Raw genomic sequence first — 17,650 nt, 5'->3', positions numbered from 1 at the left:
TGTGGTATTTCTGTTATAGCAGCCCTAATAACTAACACACTGTGTAACAAAGTACTACCCAGAGCAAGGAAATATTACAAGAGGTAAAGAGGGCCATTATATATCAATTAAGGAGTCGATTGATCAAAAAAGACAAAATAGTCTTAAATACATATGCATCTAACATCAAAGTTTCAAATACACAAAGCAAAGCTGATACAGTTGAAGGTGAAAAGACAAATCAGCAATTATAACTGTTGACTTAAGTACTCATCTCTCTCTATTCAGTAGAACATGGAGACAGAAAACCGTTAAGTAAATAGAAGGCTGGAGCATCACTCTCAACCATCTTAACCTAATGGACATTTTTAGAACATGCCACGTACACAATAATGTACATTCTTTCCACATGCACATAGTGTATTCCCCAACATAGACCATACATTGGCCCATAAAAAAAAAAAAAACAGATTTTAATTGAAAGCATACAAAATATTTTCTTTTTATACAAAGCAATATAACCAGAAATTAATAATAAAGCAGATTATGTGAAAAATTTAAATAACTCAAGAGGTCTATGAGAATGTCACAAAGAAATTAGGAAAAAGAAAAAAAGAAAGAATAGAATTAAATGAAAACGTGGCATAAGAAAATTTGTGAATTGTAGTTAAAGCAGTGCCAAGAGGTAAATTTACCATAGAAAATGCTTATTTTATAAAATAGAAAAGGTCTGAAATAAATGTTCTGACTTCAATTTCAAGAAAATAGAGAAAAGAAAATTACACTCGAAGGAAAAATACATAAATATAACAGCATAAATTAATGAAAATGAAAACCGCAAAGCAGAATAAATAAATGAAAGCAAATCATTTTCTTGGAAATATTAATTAGATTGATAAACCTCCAACCAGAAACACGAATACAAAGAGAGAAGGCATAAATGATGTAAAGAAATGAATAGAGGGGATATAACTACAGTCTCATGATCGTGAAGATTGCACAGGACTGGGCAACATCTTGCTGTGTTATATACACAAGGTCTCCATTAGCTGGAGGTCACTTGATGGTACCTAACAACAGCAAAGACAATTACAGATATTATGGATATAAAAATGAATAGTAAAATGTTATGAATAACTGTATGCTAATAAATTTTGTAATCTTGGTAAAAACAAATTATTGAAAGCACTAAAGATCACTTAAAAAATAATTAATAAAATATCTAGAAATTCCATGTGCTCACAAGGCCTAGATCAAATGAAACTCTCAAACAATTTTAGGAGTGAAATATGGTACAAACATGTCAAAAATGTTCTGCCAAGTTTTTATTTTAAAGTTACACGTACACTTCACCTATAACCCAGCAATTTCACTTAAATTCCGTGAAACTAAAAATGTACATACACACACCTTTTTGTGCAAGATTTTTCATAGTAGTTTTTTTTACAAAATTCTGGAGACAATTCAAATATCCATAAACAGATGAATCAATCAACAAGTTGTGGAATATGTGCTCACTTGTGAAGTGAAGCATTAATGGAAGAAAAACCAGCTATGATGTTCGAAATCAGAAGCCTGAAACTGAGTACTTATGTGATGAAGGGAATATTGTCTTGATTGGGGTGGTGTGTTTATGGATGCATACATTTGTCAAAATTTTTGAACTATACATGCAAAATCTAGGCAGTTGAATGCAAGTGAATTATGCCTTACTTATAAAATAGCACAAAAAGAACAGATGAAATCATCACCTATTTTAAAGTTACGCATACAATTCACCTATAACCCAGCAATTCCACTTAAATTCCGTGAAACTAAAAATGTACATACACACACCTTTTTGTGCAAGATTTTTCATAGTAGTTTTTTTTTTCATAATACAATCAGATGTTAACAACTGAATGGATAAACAAATTGTGGTACATGCATACAATTACTACACATTAATAAAAATAATAATCTATTGAAACATGCTACAGCATGGATGAACTTCAAAATAATTAGGTTAAATGAAAGAAATGAGAAAAAATATATGATTCCATATATAAAAAATATTCTAGGAAATTCCAACTTTTGAATGGTGATAGAAAGTAGATAAGTGGTTGTCTATAATTAGTGACTGGTGAAGGGTGGGAGAAGGGACTACAAAGGTGCATAATGAAACTTCTGTGGGTAACAGTTGTATTCATTCTCCGTAAGTGATGGTTTCACAGGTCTATACTTGTATCAAAACTTAAGATGTTAAAATATTTAAATATGGCCAGTTTATTTTATGTCACGTATACCTTGAGAAATGGTTTTGAAAGGGAGAAAAAGTAAACTTCCTTATTCTGATGAAGTTATCTTCAAAAAAACCCAACAACATATATTCCCAATGATGAAATGATTAAAGCTCGTATTCTGACATAGATAATTAAGACTATGATGTCCAATATGGCTTTTTTTTTTCCCTCAGTTTTGAAGTGGACAGTCTTTCAAGTATAATAAACAAAAAACAGTAAACTAGATATAAATTATAACAGAAGGAATAAAACTGACACGTCATACATGATTAAATTTTGTCTGTAGAAAGTCAAAAGGAATTTAAAGGCAAATTATTAGGATTAATAAGTGTGCTTAGAAAACATGTTGGATACACATATCATTTGCACAGTGATAAACTAGAAACACCAGAAAAGGAAATATAAAAGATAACTGGAGCCACATCAAACAAAAAAACTTTCAAGACTTATACACAAAACCATAAAGGTATTCAGAGAAAATAGATGGGGGATAAAACCAGGTTAAGATATCACATTTTTAAGATGTCAATTTTCAACAATTAATCTATTGATTTAACATACCTTAAAAAAAGCCACAGCAAGTGTTTTGAGAATATTCATATAGAAATTGAAAGGGCTAAGTGTAGTAGAAGAAGTGGATAAATCTTGAAGGAGGACACTACTGCACTGAATATGAAGAGTTAATAGAAAGCTTTAGTAATTTTGCCCACGTGATATTGATTCAAGAAAAAAAATGGAAGAGTGAGACATAGTAGTGACCAGGAGCATATCCACACACACAAATGTACACTGATATCCTTGATTTATGACAAAGGTGGCACAGAGAGGAATGGGTAAATTATCATTTTTACTATAAATTATGCTCACTTAATTTGATAATGATGTAGAAGAGTATAAACTTCTATCGGCATCACAAAAATTAAATTCCAATAGATTATACATCCAGACCAATATATCATAACTGGGCCAATAAGTAACGTCATGATAAGTGGATAAAAGATTGAAGTTGTCAAGGATTTCATTTTACTTGGATCCACAATCAATGCCCATGGAAGCAGCAGTCAAGAAATCAAAGCATGCATACCTTGTACAAACCTCATGAGAAAGACCTCTTTAAAGTGTTAAAAAGCAAACATGTCACTTTAAGGACTAAAGTGCACTTGACTCAAGCCATGGTGTCTTCAGTTGCCTCATATGCATTTGAATTCTGGACAATGAATAAGGAAGAGCAAAATAGAATTGATGCCTTTGAATATGGTGTTGGAGAGGAATATTGAATATACCACAGATGTCAGAAGAGCAAACAAATCTGTCTTAGAAGAAGTACAGCCAGAATTCTCATTAGAAGCAAGGATGGAAAGAATTTGTTTCACATATTTTGGACATGTTATCAGGAGGGACCAGTGCCTGGAAAAGGACATCATGCTTAGTAAGCAAGTGGGTCAGTGAAAAAGAGGAAAACCCTCAATGAGATGCATTTACACAATGTCTGCAACAAAGGACTCAAGCGTGACAAATATTGTGAGGATGGCACAGGATCCACCAATATTTTGTTCTGTTGTACATAGGGTCTCTATGAGTTGAACGAACTTGATGGCACCCAACAATACATCTAAATATAATAGATAAGCATTTTCAGAAAAAAAATTTTAAAAATAGAGATAAAATGTAAAACCTTCAAATTAATTTAGTAGATTATATATTGAAATTTAGTCTATTACTAAAACAGCTGCAACCTAAGCACTAACACTACAAATGAGAAATTGGACTACATTAATATTATATATAATATTATTGTATATAATTAATATATTATATTTATTAATTTATAGTTTATTATTATTAATTTATTAATATATAATATTAATGAATTCTATATTATTAAAAAACCCAATATGGAAGTAAATATGTAAGCCACAGAGAAAAATTAAACCTTTACAAAGTTATAAAATCAAAAAAGAAATCATAACCAAAATATGTCAAGACTATATTGTTGGAAAACACCTGACAATCACAGACGGAAAATGGACAAAAGACATGAATAGGCATTTCATAAAAGAAGGTATTCTAGTGGCTAACAGCACATTAAATGTGTTCAATCAAACAATGATAGGGAAAATGTCTATTAATATCATACTATTTTTTTTTATTATATAACAGTCAAAACTTCTGTATTAAAATTTCTCATAGTAGGAGGCGGAGCCAAGATGGCGGACTAGGCAGACGCTACCTCGGATCCCTCTTACAACAAAGACACGGAAAAACAAGTGAATCGATCACATACATAACAATCTACGAACCCTGAACAACAAACACAGATTTAGAGACGGAGAACGAACTAATACGGGGAAGCAGCGATTGTTTCCAGAGCCTGGAGCCAGCGTACCAGTCAGGTACGGCACAAGCACAGAGACCTGCTCCACCCCCCTGAACTAACCCCGGGAGGGGGACTAGCCGGTTCCACAGGCGGCGTGGGACGCAGCCGTTAGGAGAAGTCCCCGGGAGGCAGTGACTGATCTTGGAGCAGAAAGAGCAGCATCCGAGCCGGGGAACCGTCTCGCAGGGATTTGGACTGCACGCAGGTACGCCATAAACACGGAGAGTTGCTCCACCCCCTGAACTAACCCCGGGAAGGTGACCAGCCGGGTCGCGCGGGCGGCGTGGGACGCAGCCGGTAGGAGAAGTCCCCGGGAGGCAGCGACTGGTATTGGAGCGGGGAGAACAGCGTTCCAGCCGGGACACTCGGTCGCGGCACAAGCAGGGGGAGCTACTCCACCCATCTGAACTAACCCCGGGAGGGGGCCTACCTGGTTCACGGGGGCGGCACGGCCACGCGGCTGGAGGGACGAGAAGTCCCCGGGAGGCAGCGACTGATTTTGGAGTCGAGAGTGCACCGTCCCAGTAGGGGAGCCTTGACGCTGGGCGAGGGGCTGGAAGCGGAGGATCTGACTGTGACTCCAGCGGGCCAGACCCCCTGGGGGCAATCTCCACACAGCCGGCACACAAAGGCGACGTGCCCGCGGGAATCTCAGATATAATAGTCATTCCAAGCAAGACAAGCAACTCTGGCTATATTCTGAGGTGCTACTCTCCTATCTCTCTGTTCCCTCCCCCACCCTCCCCAGGCGGCTTCATTAACATCTGAATAGCCTGAGCCAGAGGGAGAACTCTGATAGGGATCTGACTGCTGTTTTTTTTTAGCGGATTTTCTGGAAAAACTAGTTTCCCAGTGATGGCTTGGAGACAACAATCCATATCAAACCACTTAAAGAAGCAGACCGTGACAGCTTCTCCAACCCCCCAAACAAAAGAATCAAAATCTTTCCCAAATGAAGATACAATTTTGGAATTATCAGATACAGAATATAAAAAACTAATTTACAGAATGCTTAATGATATCACAAATGAAATTAGGATAACTGCAGAAAAAGCCAAGGAACACACTGATAAAACTGTTGAAGAACTCAAAAAGATTATTCAAGAGCATACTGGAAAAATTAATAAGTTGCAAGAATCCATAGAGAGACAACATGTAGAAATCCAAAAGATTAACAATAAAATAACAGAATTAGACAACACACTAGGAAGTCAGAGGAGCAGACTCGAGCAATTAGAATGCAGACTGGGACATCTGGAGGACCAGGGAATCAACACCAACATAGCTGAAAAAAAATCAGATAAAAGAATTAAAAAAAATGAAGAAACCCTAAGAATCATGTGGGACTCTATCAAGAAGGATAACCTGCGGGTGATTGGAGTCCCAGAACAGGGAGGGGGGACAGAAAACACAGAGAAAATAGTTGAAGAACTTCTGACAGAAAACTTCCCTGACATCATGAAAGACGAAAGGATATCTATCCAAGATGCTCATCGAACCCCATTTAAGATTGATCCAAAAAGAAAAACACCAAGACATATTATCATCAAAATCACCAAAACCAAAGATAAACAGAAAATTTTAAAAGCAGCCAGGGAGAAAAGAAAGGTTTCCTTCAAGGGAGAATCAATAAGAATATGTTCTGACTACTCAGCAGAAACCATGCAGGCAAGAAGGGAATGGGACGACATATACAGAACACTGAAGGAGAAAAACTGCCAACCAAGGATCATATATCCAGCAAAACTCTCTCTGAAATATGAAGGCGAAATTAAGATATTTACAGACAAACACAAGTTTAGAGAATTTGCAAAAACAAAACCAAAGCTACAAGAAATACTAAAGGATATTGTTTGGTCAGAGAACCAATAATATCAGATATCAGCACAACACAAGGTCACAAAACAGAACGTCCTGATATCAACTCAAATAGGGAAATCACAAAAACAAACAAATTAAGATTAATTAAAAAAAAAAAATACACATAACAGGGAATCATGGAAGTCAATAGGTAAAAGATCACAATAATCAAAAAGAGGGACTAAATACAGGAGGCACTGAACTGCCAGATGGAGAGTGATACAAGGCGATATAGAACAATACAAGTTAGGTTTTTACTTAGAAAAATAGGGGTATATAATGAGGTAACCACAAAAAGGTATAACAACTCTATAACTCAAGACAAAAACCAAGAAAAACGTAACGACTCAACTAACATAAAGTCAAACACTATGAAAGTGAGGATCTCACAATTTACTAAGAAAAACGCCTCAGCACAAAAAAGTATGTGGAAAAATGAAATTGTCAACAACACACATAAAAAGGCATCAAAATGACAGCACTAAAAACTTATTTATCTATAATTACCCTGAATGTAAATGGACTAAATGCACCAATAAAGAGACAGAGAGTCACAGACTGGATAAAGAAACACGATCCATCTATATGCTGCCTACAAGAGACACACCTTAGACTTAGAGACACAAACAAACTAAAACTCAAAGGATGGAAAAAAGTATATCAAGCAAACAATAAGCAAAAAAGAAGAGGAGTAGCAATATTAATTTCTGACAAAATAGACTTTAGACTTAAATCCACCACAAAGGATAAAGAAGGACACTACATAATGATAAAAGGGACAATTGATCAGGAAGACATAACCATATTAAATATTTATGCACCCAATGACAGGGCTGCAAGATACATAAATCAAATTTTAACAGAACTGAAAAGCGAGATAGATACCTCCACAATTATAGTAGGAGACTTCAACACACCACTTTCGGAGAAGGACAGGACATCCAGTAAGAAGCTCAACAGAGACACGGAAGATCTAATTACAACAATCAACCAACTTGACCTCATTGACTTATACAGAACTCTCCACCCAACTGCTGCAAAGTATACTTTTTTTTCTAGCGCACATGGAACATTCTCTAGAATAGACCACATATTAGGTCATAAAACAAACCTTTGCAGAGTCCAAAACATCGAAATATTACAAAGCATCTTCTCAGACCACAAGGCAATAAAACTAGAGATCAATAACAGAAAAACGAGGGAAAAGAAATCAAATACTTGGAAAATGAACAACACCCTCCTGAAAAAAGACTGGGTTATAGAAGACATCAAGGAGGGAATAAGGAAATTCATAGAAAGCAACGAGAATGAAAATACTTCCTATCAAAACCTCTGGGACACAGCAAAAGCAGTGCTCAGAGGCCAATTTATATCGATAAATGCACATATACAAAAAGAAGAAAGAGCCAAAAGCAGAGAACTGTCCCTACAACTTGAACAAATAGAAAGTGAGCAACAAAAGAATCCATCAGGCACCAGAAGAAAACAAATAATAAAAATTAGAGCTGAACTAAATGAATTAGAGAACAGAAAAACAATCGAAAGAATTAACAAAGCCAAAAGCTGGTTCTTTGAAAAAATTAACAAAATTGATAAACCATTGGCTAGACTGACTAAAGAAATACAGGAAAGAAAACAAATAACCCGAATAAGAAATGAGAAGGACCACATCACAACAGAACCAAATGAAATTAAAAGAATCATTTCAGATTATTATGAAAAATTGTACTCTAACAAATTTGAAAACCTAGAAGAAATGGATGAATTCCTGGAAAAACACTACCTACCTAAACTAACACATTCAGAAGTAGAACAACTAAATAGACCCATAACAAAAAAAGAGATTGAAACGGTAATCAAAAAACTCCCAACAAAAAAAAGCCCTGGCCCGGACGGCTTCACTGCAGAGTTCTACCAAATTTTCAGAGAAGAGTTAACACCACTACTACTAAAGGTATTCCAAAGCATAGAAAATGACGGAATACTACCCAACTCATTCTATGAAGCCACCATCTCCCTGATACCAAAACCAGGTAAAGACATTACAAAAAAAGAAAATTATAGACCTATATCCCTCATGAACATTGATGCAAAATCCTCAACAAAATTCTAGCCAATAGAATCCAACGACACATCAAAAAAATAATTCACCCTGATCAAGTGGGATTTATACCAGGTATGCAAGGCTGGTTTAATATCAGAAAAACCATTAATGTAATCCATCACATAAATAAAACAAAAGACAAAAACCACATGATCTTATCAATTGATGCAGAAAAGGCATTTGACAAAGTCCAACACCCATTCATGATAAAAACTCTTACCAAAATAGGAATTGAAGGAAAATTCCTCAACATAATAAAGGGCATCTATGCAAAGCCAACAGCCAATATCACTCTAAATGGAGAGAACCTGAAAGCATTTCCCTTGAGAACGGGAACCAGACAAGGATGCCCTTTATCACCGCTCTTATTCAACATCGTGTTGGAAGTCTTAGCCAGGGCAATCAGGCTAGACAAAGAAATAAAAGGTATCCGGATTGGCAAGGAAGAAGTAAAGCTATCACTATTTGCAGATGACATGATTATATACACAGAAAACCCTAAGGAATCCTCCAGAAAACTACTGAAACTAGTAGAAGAGTTTGGCAGAGTCTCAGGTTATAAAATAAACATACAAAAATCACTTGGATTCCTCTACATCAACAAAAAGAACACCGAAGAGGAAATAACCAAATCAATACCATTCACAGTAGCCCCCAAGAAGATAAGATACTTAGGAATAAATCTTACCAAGGATGTAAAAGACCTATACAAAGAAAACTACAAAGCTCTACTACAAGAAATTCAAAAGGACATACTTAAGTGGAAAAACATACCTTGCTCATGGATAGGAAGACTTAACATAGTAAAAATGTCTATTCTACCAAAAGCCATCTATACATTTAACGCACTTCCGATCCAAATTCCAGTGTCATATTTTAAGGGGATAGAGAAACAAATCACCAATTTCATATGGAAGGGAAAGAAGCCTCGGATAAGCAAAGCACTACTGAAAAAGAAGAAGAAAGTGGGAGGCCTCACCTTACCTGACTTCAGAACCTATTATACAGCCACAGTAGTCAAAACAGCCTGGTATTGGTACAACAACAGACACATAGACCAATGGAACAGAATTGAGAACCCAGACATAGATCCATCCACGTATGAGCAGCTGATATTTGACAAAGGACCAGTGTCAATTAACTGGGGAAAAGACAGCCTTTTTAACAAATGGTGCTGGCATAACTGGATATCCATTTGCAAAAAAATGAAACAGGACCCATATCTTACACCATGCACAAAAACTAACTCCAAGTGGATCAAAGACCTAAACATAAAGACTAAAACGATAAAGATCATGGAAGAAAAAATTGGGACAACCCTAGGAGCCCTAATACAAGGTATAAACAGAATACAAAACATTACCAAAAATGATGAAGAGAAACCCGATAACTGGGAGCTCCTAAAAATCAAACACCTATGCTCATCTAAAGACTTCTCCAAAAGAGTAAAAAGACCACCTACAGATTGGGAAAGAATTTTCAGCTATGACATCTCCGACCAGCGCCTGATCTCTAAAATCAACATGATTCTGTCAAAACTCAACCACAAAAAGACAAACAACCCAATCAAGAAGTGGGCAAAGGATATGAACACACATTTCTCTAAAGAAGATATTCAGGCAGCCAACAGATACATGAGAAAATGCTCTCGATCATTAGCCATTAGAGAAATGCAAATTAAAACTACGATGAGATTCCATCTCACACCAGCAAGGCTGGCATTAATCCAAAAAACACAAAATAATAAATGTTGGAGAGGCTGCGGAGAGATTGGAACTCTCATACACTGCTGGTGGGAATGTAAAATGGTACAACCACTTTGGAAATCTATCTGGCGTTATCTTAAACAGTTAGAAATAGAACTACCATACAACCCAGAAATCCCACTCCTAGGAATATACCCTAGAGATACAAGAGCCTTCATACAAACAGATATATGCACACCCATGTTTATTGCAGCTCTGTTTACAATAGCAAAAAGTTGGAAGCAACCAAGGTGTCCATCAACGGATGAATGGGTAAATAAATTGTGGTATATTCACACAATGGAATACTACGCATCGATAAAGAACAGTGACGAATCTCTGAAACATTTCATAACATGGAGGAACCTGGAAGGCATTATGCTGAGCGAAATGAGTCAGAGGCAAAAGGACAAATATTGTATAAGACCACTATTATAAGATCTTGAGAAATAGTAAACCTGAGAAGAACACATACTTTTGTGGTTACGGGGGGGGGGGAGGGAGGGAGGGTGGGAGAGGGTTTTTTATTGATTATTCAGTAGATAAGAACTGCTTTAGGTGAAGGGAAAGACAACACTCAATACATGGAAGGTCAGCTCAATTGGACTGGACCAAAAGCAAAGAAGTTTCCGGGATAAAATGAATGCTTCAAAGCTCAGTGGAGCAAGCGCGGGGGTCTGGGGAACATGGTTTGCGGGGACTTCTAAGTCAATTGGCAAAATAATTCTACTATGAAATCATTCTGCATCCCACTTTGAAATGTGGCGTCTGGGGTCTTAAATGCTAACAAGCAGCCATCTAAGATGCAGCAATTGGTCTCAACCCACCTGGAGCAAAGGAAAATGAAGAACAGCAAGCCCACATGACAACTAAGAGCCCAAGAGACAGAAAGGGCCACATGAACCAGAGACCTACATCATCCTGAGACCAGAAGAACTAGTTGGTGCCCGGCCACAATCGATGACTGCCCTGACAGGGAGCTCAGCAGAGGACCCCTGAGGGAGCAGGAGAGCAGTGGGATGCAGACCCCAAATTCTCATAAGAAGACCAAACTTAATGGTCTGACTGAGACTGGAGGAATCCCGGCGGTCATGCTCTCCAGACCTTCTGTTGACACAGGACAGGAACCATCCCTGAAGACAACTCATCAGACATGAAAGGGACTGGTCAGCGGGTGGGAGAGAGACGCTGATGAAGAGTGAGCTAATTATATCAGGTGTACACTTGAGATTGTGTTGGCAACTCTTGTCTGGAGGGGGGATGGGAGGATAGAGAGAGAGGGAAGCCGGCAAAATTGTCAAGAAAGGAGAGACTGAAAGGGCTGACTCAAGACGGGGAGAGTAAGTGGGAGTAGGGAGTGAGATGTATGTAAACTTATATGTGACAGACTGATTGGATTTGTAAACGTTCACTTGAAGCTTAATAAAAGTTATTATAAAAAAAAAAAAAAAAAAATTTCTCATAGTAGTAAGTTTCAATGAGGACGTGGATCAAGCGATGGGATAAAACACGGTTAGATAATATGTGTATGTGTCCATGAACTAGCAAACTGTTAGGATAATCTAAAAATCCTAACATGTACATATGCCTGTAACCCTACATAACCCGACAAGTTCATTCCTGTGCTTTCAGGTAATATGTGGAAAAAGACACCCAGAAAGATATTTAGAGAATAATTACTCATAATAGTTAAATAGTAGCTAAATATTTTCTTAATAGCTAAATCTATCCACCATAGAATGCATTTTAAAATGTTTATTCACGTAACAATGGAGTTCCTGGGGGTACAAATGGCTGAGCACTCAGTCACTAACGGAAGGGTTGAAGGTTCAATTCCACCCAGAGGCACCTCGAAAGACAGGTCTGCCAAACTGTTTCTAAACATTACACCTCCTGAGAACTCTTTGAAGTGTAGTTCTACTCTGAAACACATGGGTCCCCATGAGTCAGAATAGATCCATGACACCTGGTTAGGTTTTTTTGTTTTGTTTTGTTTGGTGGATTTACTTATATAACACAGCAGTGAAATGAGCAAACTGCAACAATAAGGATCAATTGCACAAATGTCATACGTGAGTGAATGGAGATAGACTCACAAAGGCACACTGTATGATTCCATCCATATAAAGTTAAAAAATTATGATAGTGGTTTGGGAAGGAGAAGTTGTAAGAGCAGACACAGGGGTATAGCTAATGAGGGGGAGGCGACTAACATTTTCTATTTCTCGACTTGATTTGTAATTACATATGTGTATTAATTTTGTGATTATTCTTCAAAATATTGATAGATTTATTTATTTATGGTTAAAAGAAATAAGAAAGTTTACTTTCAGAAAAAAATGTATAAAACATTGTTTTTCATAAATAGCAAAAGCTGGAAATAAACAAATGTACACTAATGGTAAACCCAAACCCAGTTTATCAAATATAAATAAAGCATTGTCAATTCAAACAATGGAGTACTGCTTAGCCTTGAAAATAAAGCACAATTTTGAACCCACCAGTCTTAGAAGAAATACAATCAGAATGCTCCTTAGAAACAAGAATGGTGAGACTTTGGCTTGTTTATTTTAGACATGTCATCAGGAAAGACCAATTACTAGAAAAGGACATCTCTTTTGGTAAAGAAAAGGGCTAATGAAAATTAGGGAAATATTCAATGAGATGAATGCACCACAATGGATTCAGATATACCAATGAGCATTAAGATGGCACAGGACCAGACAATGTTTTGTTTTGTTGTATGTAAGATCTCCATGGATCAGAGCCAATTCTAAGGCAACTAAAGACAACATGGACAAAAATACGGATGAATCCTAAAAACACAATATCAACTGAAATATGTGAGATACTAAACACTTCATAGAGTATAATTCTATTTACATAAGTTTGCAAAGTAGGCAAATCTTTATTCTTTAAGATGCATAGGGTACATAAGGCATGTCAGTAATGTTTCTTGATACTTTTCATTGATTCAAATATATTTTGTATACATTTCTTTTTGTATGTTATACCTTTTAGTAAAATATTTCAAATATTTGAAATCTTACCATTTCTTCTTCATTATCTATATTAGATTAGATTTCTTAGAAGCACAGGCCATCTGACTCTCAGTCCAGCTTTTTTTATCACTACTAATATAATAGCAATTGTTGGTACAGGATAATCAGTCCTCTGGACAATGGCCACAATGAGATGCTGAAAAAAGCATATGAATTACTATCCAGAAACAATTTGAATTAAAAAATATAAATTAGGTGACATATTTGCATAGGCATAAGCACATATCTATATAACCTATATATACAATCTAATGTACTTACATATACATATGAAAAAACACAGGCACACACCCAGAAAGGGTCAACCTCCCAGCCTCTAATTTATGTACCATTAAAAAGCAAACAAATAAAATATCTATCCTATACATGTCCTGAAAATCACTGAGAAACACTACTTTATTAGAATCGTAAAATTATTTATTTATTATCATATTATGCTGTTGTGGTTGTTGTCATTTGCTGTTGAGTTGATGGACAACTCATAACAACCCCATGAGATATAGGAGAATTTTACCATAGGATTTTCTAGGCCAAGCCCTGGTGGCACAGAGGTTAAGAGCTCAGCTGTTAACCAAAAGGTCTGCATTTCAAATCCACCAGCAACTCCTTGGAAACTCTATGAGGCAGTTCTATTCTGTCCTATAGGGTCACCAGGAGTCAGAAACCACTCCACAGCAATGGGCTTTTTTGGTTTGGTTTAATCTTTACAGGAGCAGAAAGAAATTTGAGGCAATTGTTAAAAGAAAGGTGTAGTGATTATAAAAGACTATTTCTTCTCAGTTTTGACCAAGAGGATTTCCTCATATGATCTTCATGTATGCAAATTTATTGCTATATTTTGAAAGTTTAAAAATATGTTATTACTTCTTCATAAACTAAAATAGAAACAAAACATAATTTCAAAATATTAGCCCTGGTGGTGCAGTGGTTAAGAAGAGCTCATCTGCTAACCAAAAGTTCAGCAGTTCAAATCCACCAGCCACGCCTTGGAAACACTACGGGGACAGTTCTACTCCTACCTGTAGGATCCCTATGAGTCAGAATTGACTCGATGACAAAGAGTTTGATTTTGATCAGAAATTTTTTAAATTATTGCATACTTTCTGGATACTGTTCTCTTCCTGTTTTCCAATAGCTAGAAAGATTATAGTAATTATTATAGAGATTAATATTTCTGTAATAAACCATAACACTTTTAGTTTCCTAGTTTGAAATTTAGATGCCATTTCAAATCATAATAATGTATATTAAATTATTATGCCAACAAAAATTAATAAAGTAATGAAGGTTTTTGGAAAAATATTTGAACAGCTTAATGAAGAAATTTTACCACTTCTTACAGTATTTGATTTAACTACCAAAATATACATTTTAACTACTTAATAAGTATTTTCAGTCTCTCCGTTTAAGTCTTTGAGATGTGACCAACACATACATGAATGTATATATACACAGATACAATACACACATTTAGAATTAAAAACATACACTCTCTACAATCATTCTGTTATTCATGCTTTTGAAAAATTCAGAATAACTTTTGTACATTTAGTCCACATTGGTGAAGCATTATTTACTAAGATTAAAAAACTTGGCAAATATATTACACAAATGAATATATCAAAATGAGAATTTTATTCCATATTATTATGAAATAAACAGAGGCACTTCAAACCTTTAAAGGGAATATTCCCTTATAATCTTTCAAAAACTTACAAGAAGGAAAAACTTTAAATTTCACAGTTACTACAGTGACCATCAGGTCAGTGCAGATTGTTCCCAGGATCCCAGCAATGAGCTTCCCTGGAGATGGGAGATATGCAGAGAGAGAAATGGAAACACTGAGAAAGGACAGATGGAGCCAAAGTTTAGAATGTTTACATACAAGAGAACCCACATGCACAGGGTATCATATACATAAATACTGGGCATGGAACCCACATTCTCCATTGTAGTTTTCTCTCAGAATAAACTGTTATATTTTCAGTAAAATAATACCCCAGGAGTTGTTCATCAAAGGTTACAAATTTCAACAATGTCTGAATAGAATTAATCTTCAGATTTCATAGTAGAATACAATTATCTGTACTTTAGGTCCGACACTCAAAAATGAAAAATAGGAAGCCTACTCCCTTCATCTAACTAACCTTGCTCCATGTCTTCATTTTCACCTATTCTCCACACCTCTGCACTAGAACTACACATCCTAGTGCAGTTATATTGAGAACTGATTAAATGATTTACCTTTACAGCAGACATTCTTGTCATTCTTCTGAAGATCCTGGGAAGCACCATGAAGGTTTAATTCCACATAAGTTATTTCCTGCTCAGTGATTGAAATGGATCTATCAGCATCCGTAGGTTTGATTTGCTGCCTCTTTGGGTTCTTAGCCAGATTCACTTCTGAGTAGGTTACTGTTTGATTATTCATCTCTGCAGCTGAGGGGTGTCAAGGTCTGTGCTCTATGAGAAACTGTGCTCAAGAAGGAAATACGTGCTGTGTATATGACAAGATCAAACTAGGTGGGGAAGGAGGGTAAGTATCAGTGCTCACTTTGCAACTGAGAATTTCAACTTCTTGTTCTAATTTACTTAGAGCCTTCCACAAATGTCTCATGGAGGAATAAGTAATTTTTTAAAGATATTCTTCATTCAATAAAATATATTTGACTGGAGTATAAAAAGTAATAAATTATTAAGAATAAAGAAGTTTATAAATAGAATAGCCTTACTTTTAAAAGTCACAATCCACAGAAATATTTTAAACCATTGTAAGACCTGGGTTAAAAATTAAAATGTTGTATTTGTAAAAAAAAAAAAAATGATGCCACACCTTCTGACAATTTTCTAATACAATAATGGTTAAAGACTGAGTGTTCCAAAAAAGCAGAAATTGGAAAATTAGCACATATAATAATTTATTGCACTAAATTACCTTGATTTAGTGACATGTTTATTTATTAGAAGGAGATGAAGTGCTATTATGTGATCTTTTTCTTATTAATGAATGGGTGGGGAGTGCTGAGAAATCATTACATATTTAAGGAAATACATGTCAGAATAATTACATGTAATTACGTGACACAATGAATTCATCAACAACCTAAAGAATATTAGAAACACCATTTTAGACATTTAAAAAATATATTTCTTATACAAAAATTATTGGCAATTAATTTAATTGCTAATATACAAGACCACAGATCAACAAGTAAAAGTGCACACTGCTTATGGCAAAACACTGTAGGTTCAAACTTCTGTAAAAACTCATATGGTTGTCACAGTCCCTGTGGGTTCCTTCACTTGTGTAATTGGTATAATTCCGGAATGTAATTTAATAATTTTCTCATTGGACTCTGGAGTCAGGAAAATCAAAGATCGAATTCTGCTTTTGAAACTTACAATGCATGACCATTATAAAGGTAATTAATGTCTAGTAATCTAATGTTCTGATCTAAAATGGGAATAATAATATATAAAATGTAATGTGTATAAGTATATAACACTCACCCTGGCAATTGTCAGCTCTGAATAGATAACAAGTGTTTGGACAATTATTGTTATTGCTTCTGATACATATCAGATAGAAATTCAAAATAACTCATTAGACAGAATCTCTTACCTTAGTTTTTTTTTTTCTAGTGTTTTTTCAATTAATTTAAGCTTTTGATATTTAATATTAACTTTGCCATTTTATGGAAGCTAACTCATCCTTCTTTTTTTAAAAAATAAAACTGTGTGTTCATAATCTAACCAAGTGAATGAGGAATTATGTTCAGCCTTGCATCAATCAATTTTTTTTTTTTTTTTAGAATCTAGCAATAAATACTGGCTAAATATAAAATAATGCATTATTATACACAAAAACACTCATTGAACCAATTATTTGTTCATTGTCATGAGCCTTAGGGGATTTCACTTTCAATTATGTTGATTAACAAACTCAAATATGTGTGTTTGTGTGTGTATGCGTGTGCACTTGACTAATTCTCCACACATAATAATTTGAATAAATTAAGAAATTCTCCAACATATTTTATATTTGAGGCTTAGTTTTAGCCTGACTCCAATGTTCTAGAGAAGTTTTACTGTATATTAATAGTACCTCAGTACATCATGCACAGCACGTATAGCCTCCCACTAAATGAGGTGGGCTAGAAGACAGAGAGGAGAGCAGTGGTACATACCTTCTCTCAGCCGGAAAGTTGTGCATCCATTAGCAGGAAGGCATCTTCAATGTC

At 35.5% G+C, this 17,650-nt stretch overlaps 1 protein-coding gene across 2 annotated transcripts in view; it reads right to left on the bottom strand.

Moving 5' to 3' along the window:
- LOC111749144 (NKG2-A/NKG2-B type II integral membrane protein-like) overlaps positions 1-15,884 on the bottom strand; it is a 74,500-nt gene extending 58,616 nt beyond the window's left edge. Inside the window, exons 1-2 of one of the 2 annotated variants that reach the window (XM_064284598.1) lie at positions 15,654-15,884; positions 13,398-13,545 (exon numbers count right to left, since the gene is read on the bottom strand). The gene's annotated coding sequence lies outside the window, so the exon portion shown is untranslated. The remainder of the gene's footprint in view (positions 1-13,397; positions 13,546-15,653) is intronic. The other variant, XM_064284599.1, reaches the window with a different exon arrangement.
- Between the last annotated feature and the right edge of the window lie 1,766 nt (positions 15,885-17,650).

The sequence above is a fragment of the Loxodonta africana genome, chromosome 4, assembly GCF_030014295.1.
Source record: "Loxodonta africana isolate mLoxAfr1 chromosome 4, mLoxAfr1.hap2, whole genome shotgun sequence".
Lineage (NCBI taxonomy): Eukaryota > Metazoa > Chordata > Mammalia > Proboscidea > Elephantidae > Loxodonta > Loxodonta africana.
This window is presented reverse-complemented; position numbering and strand designations above follow the sequence as displayed.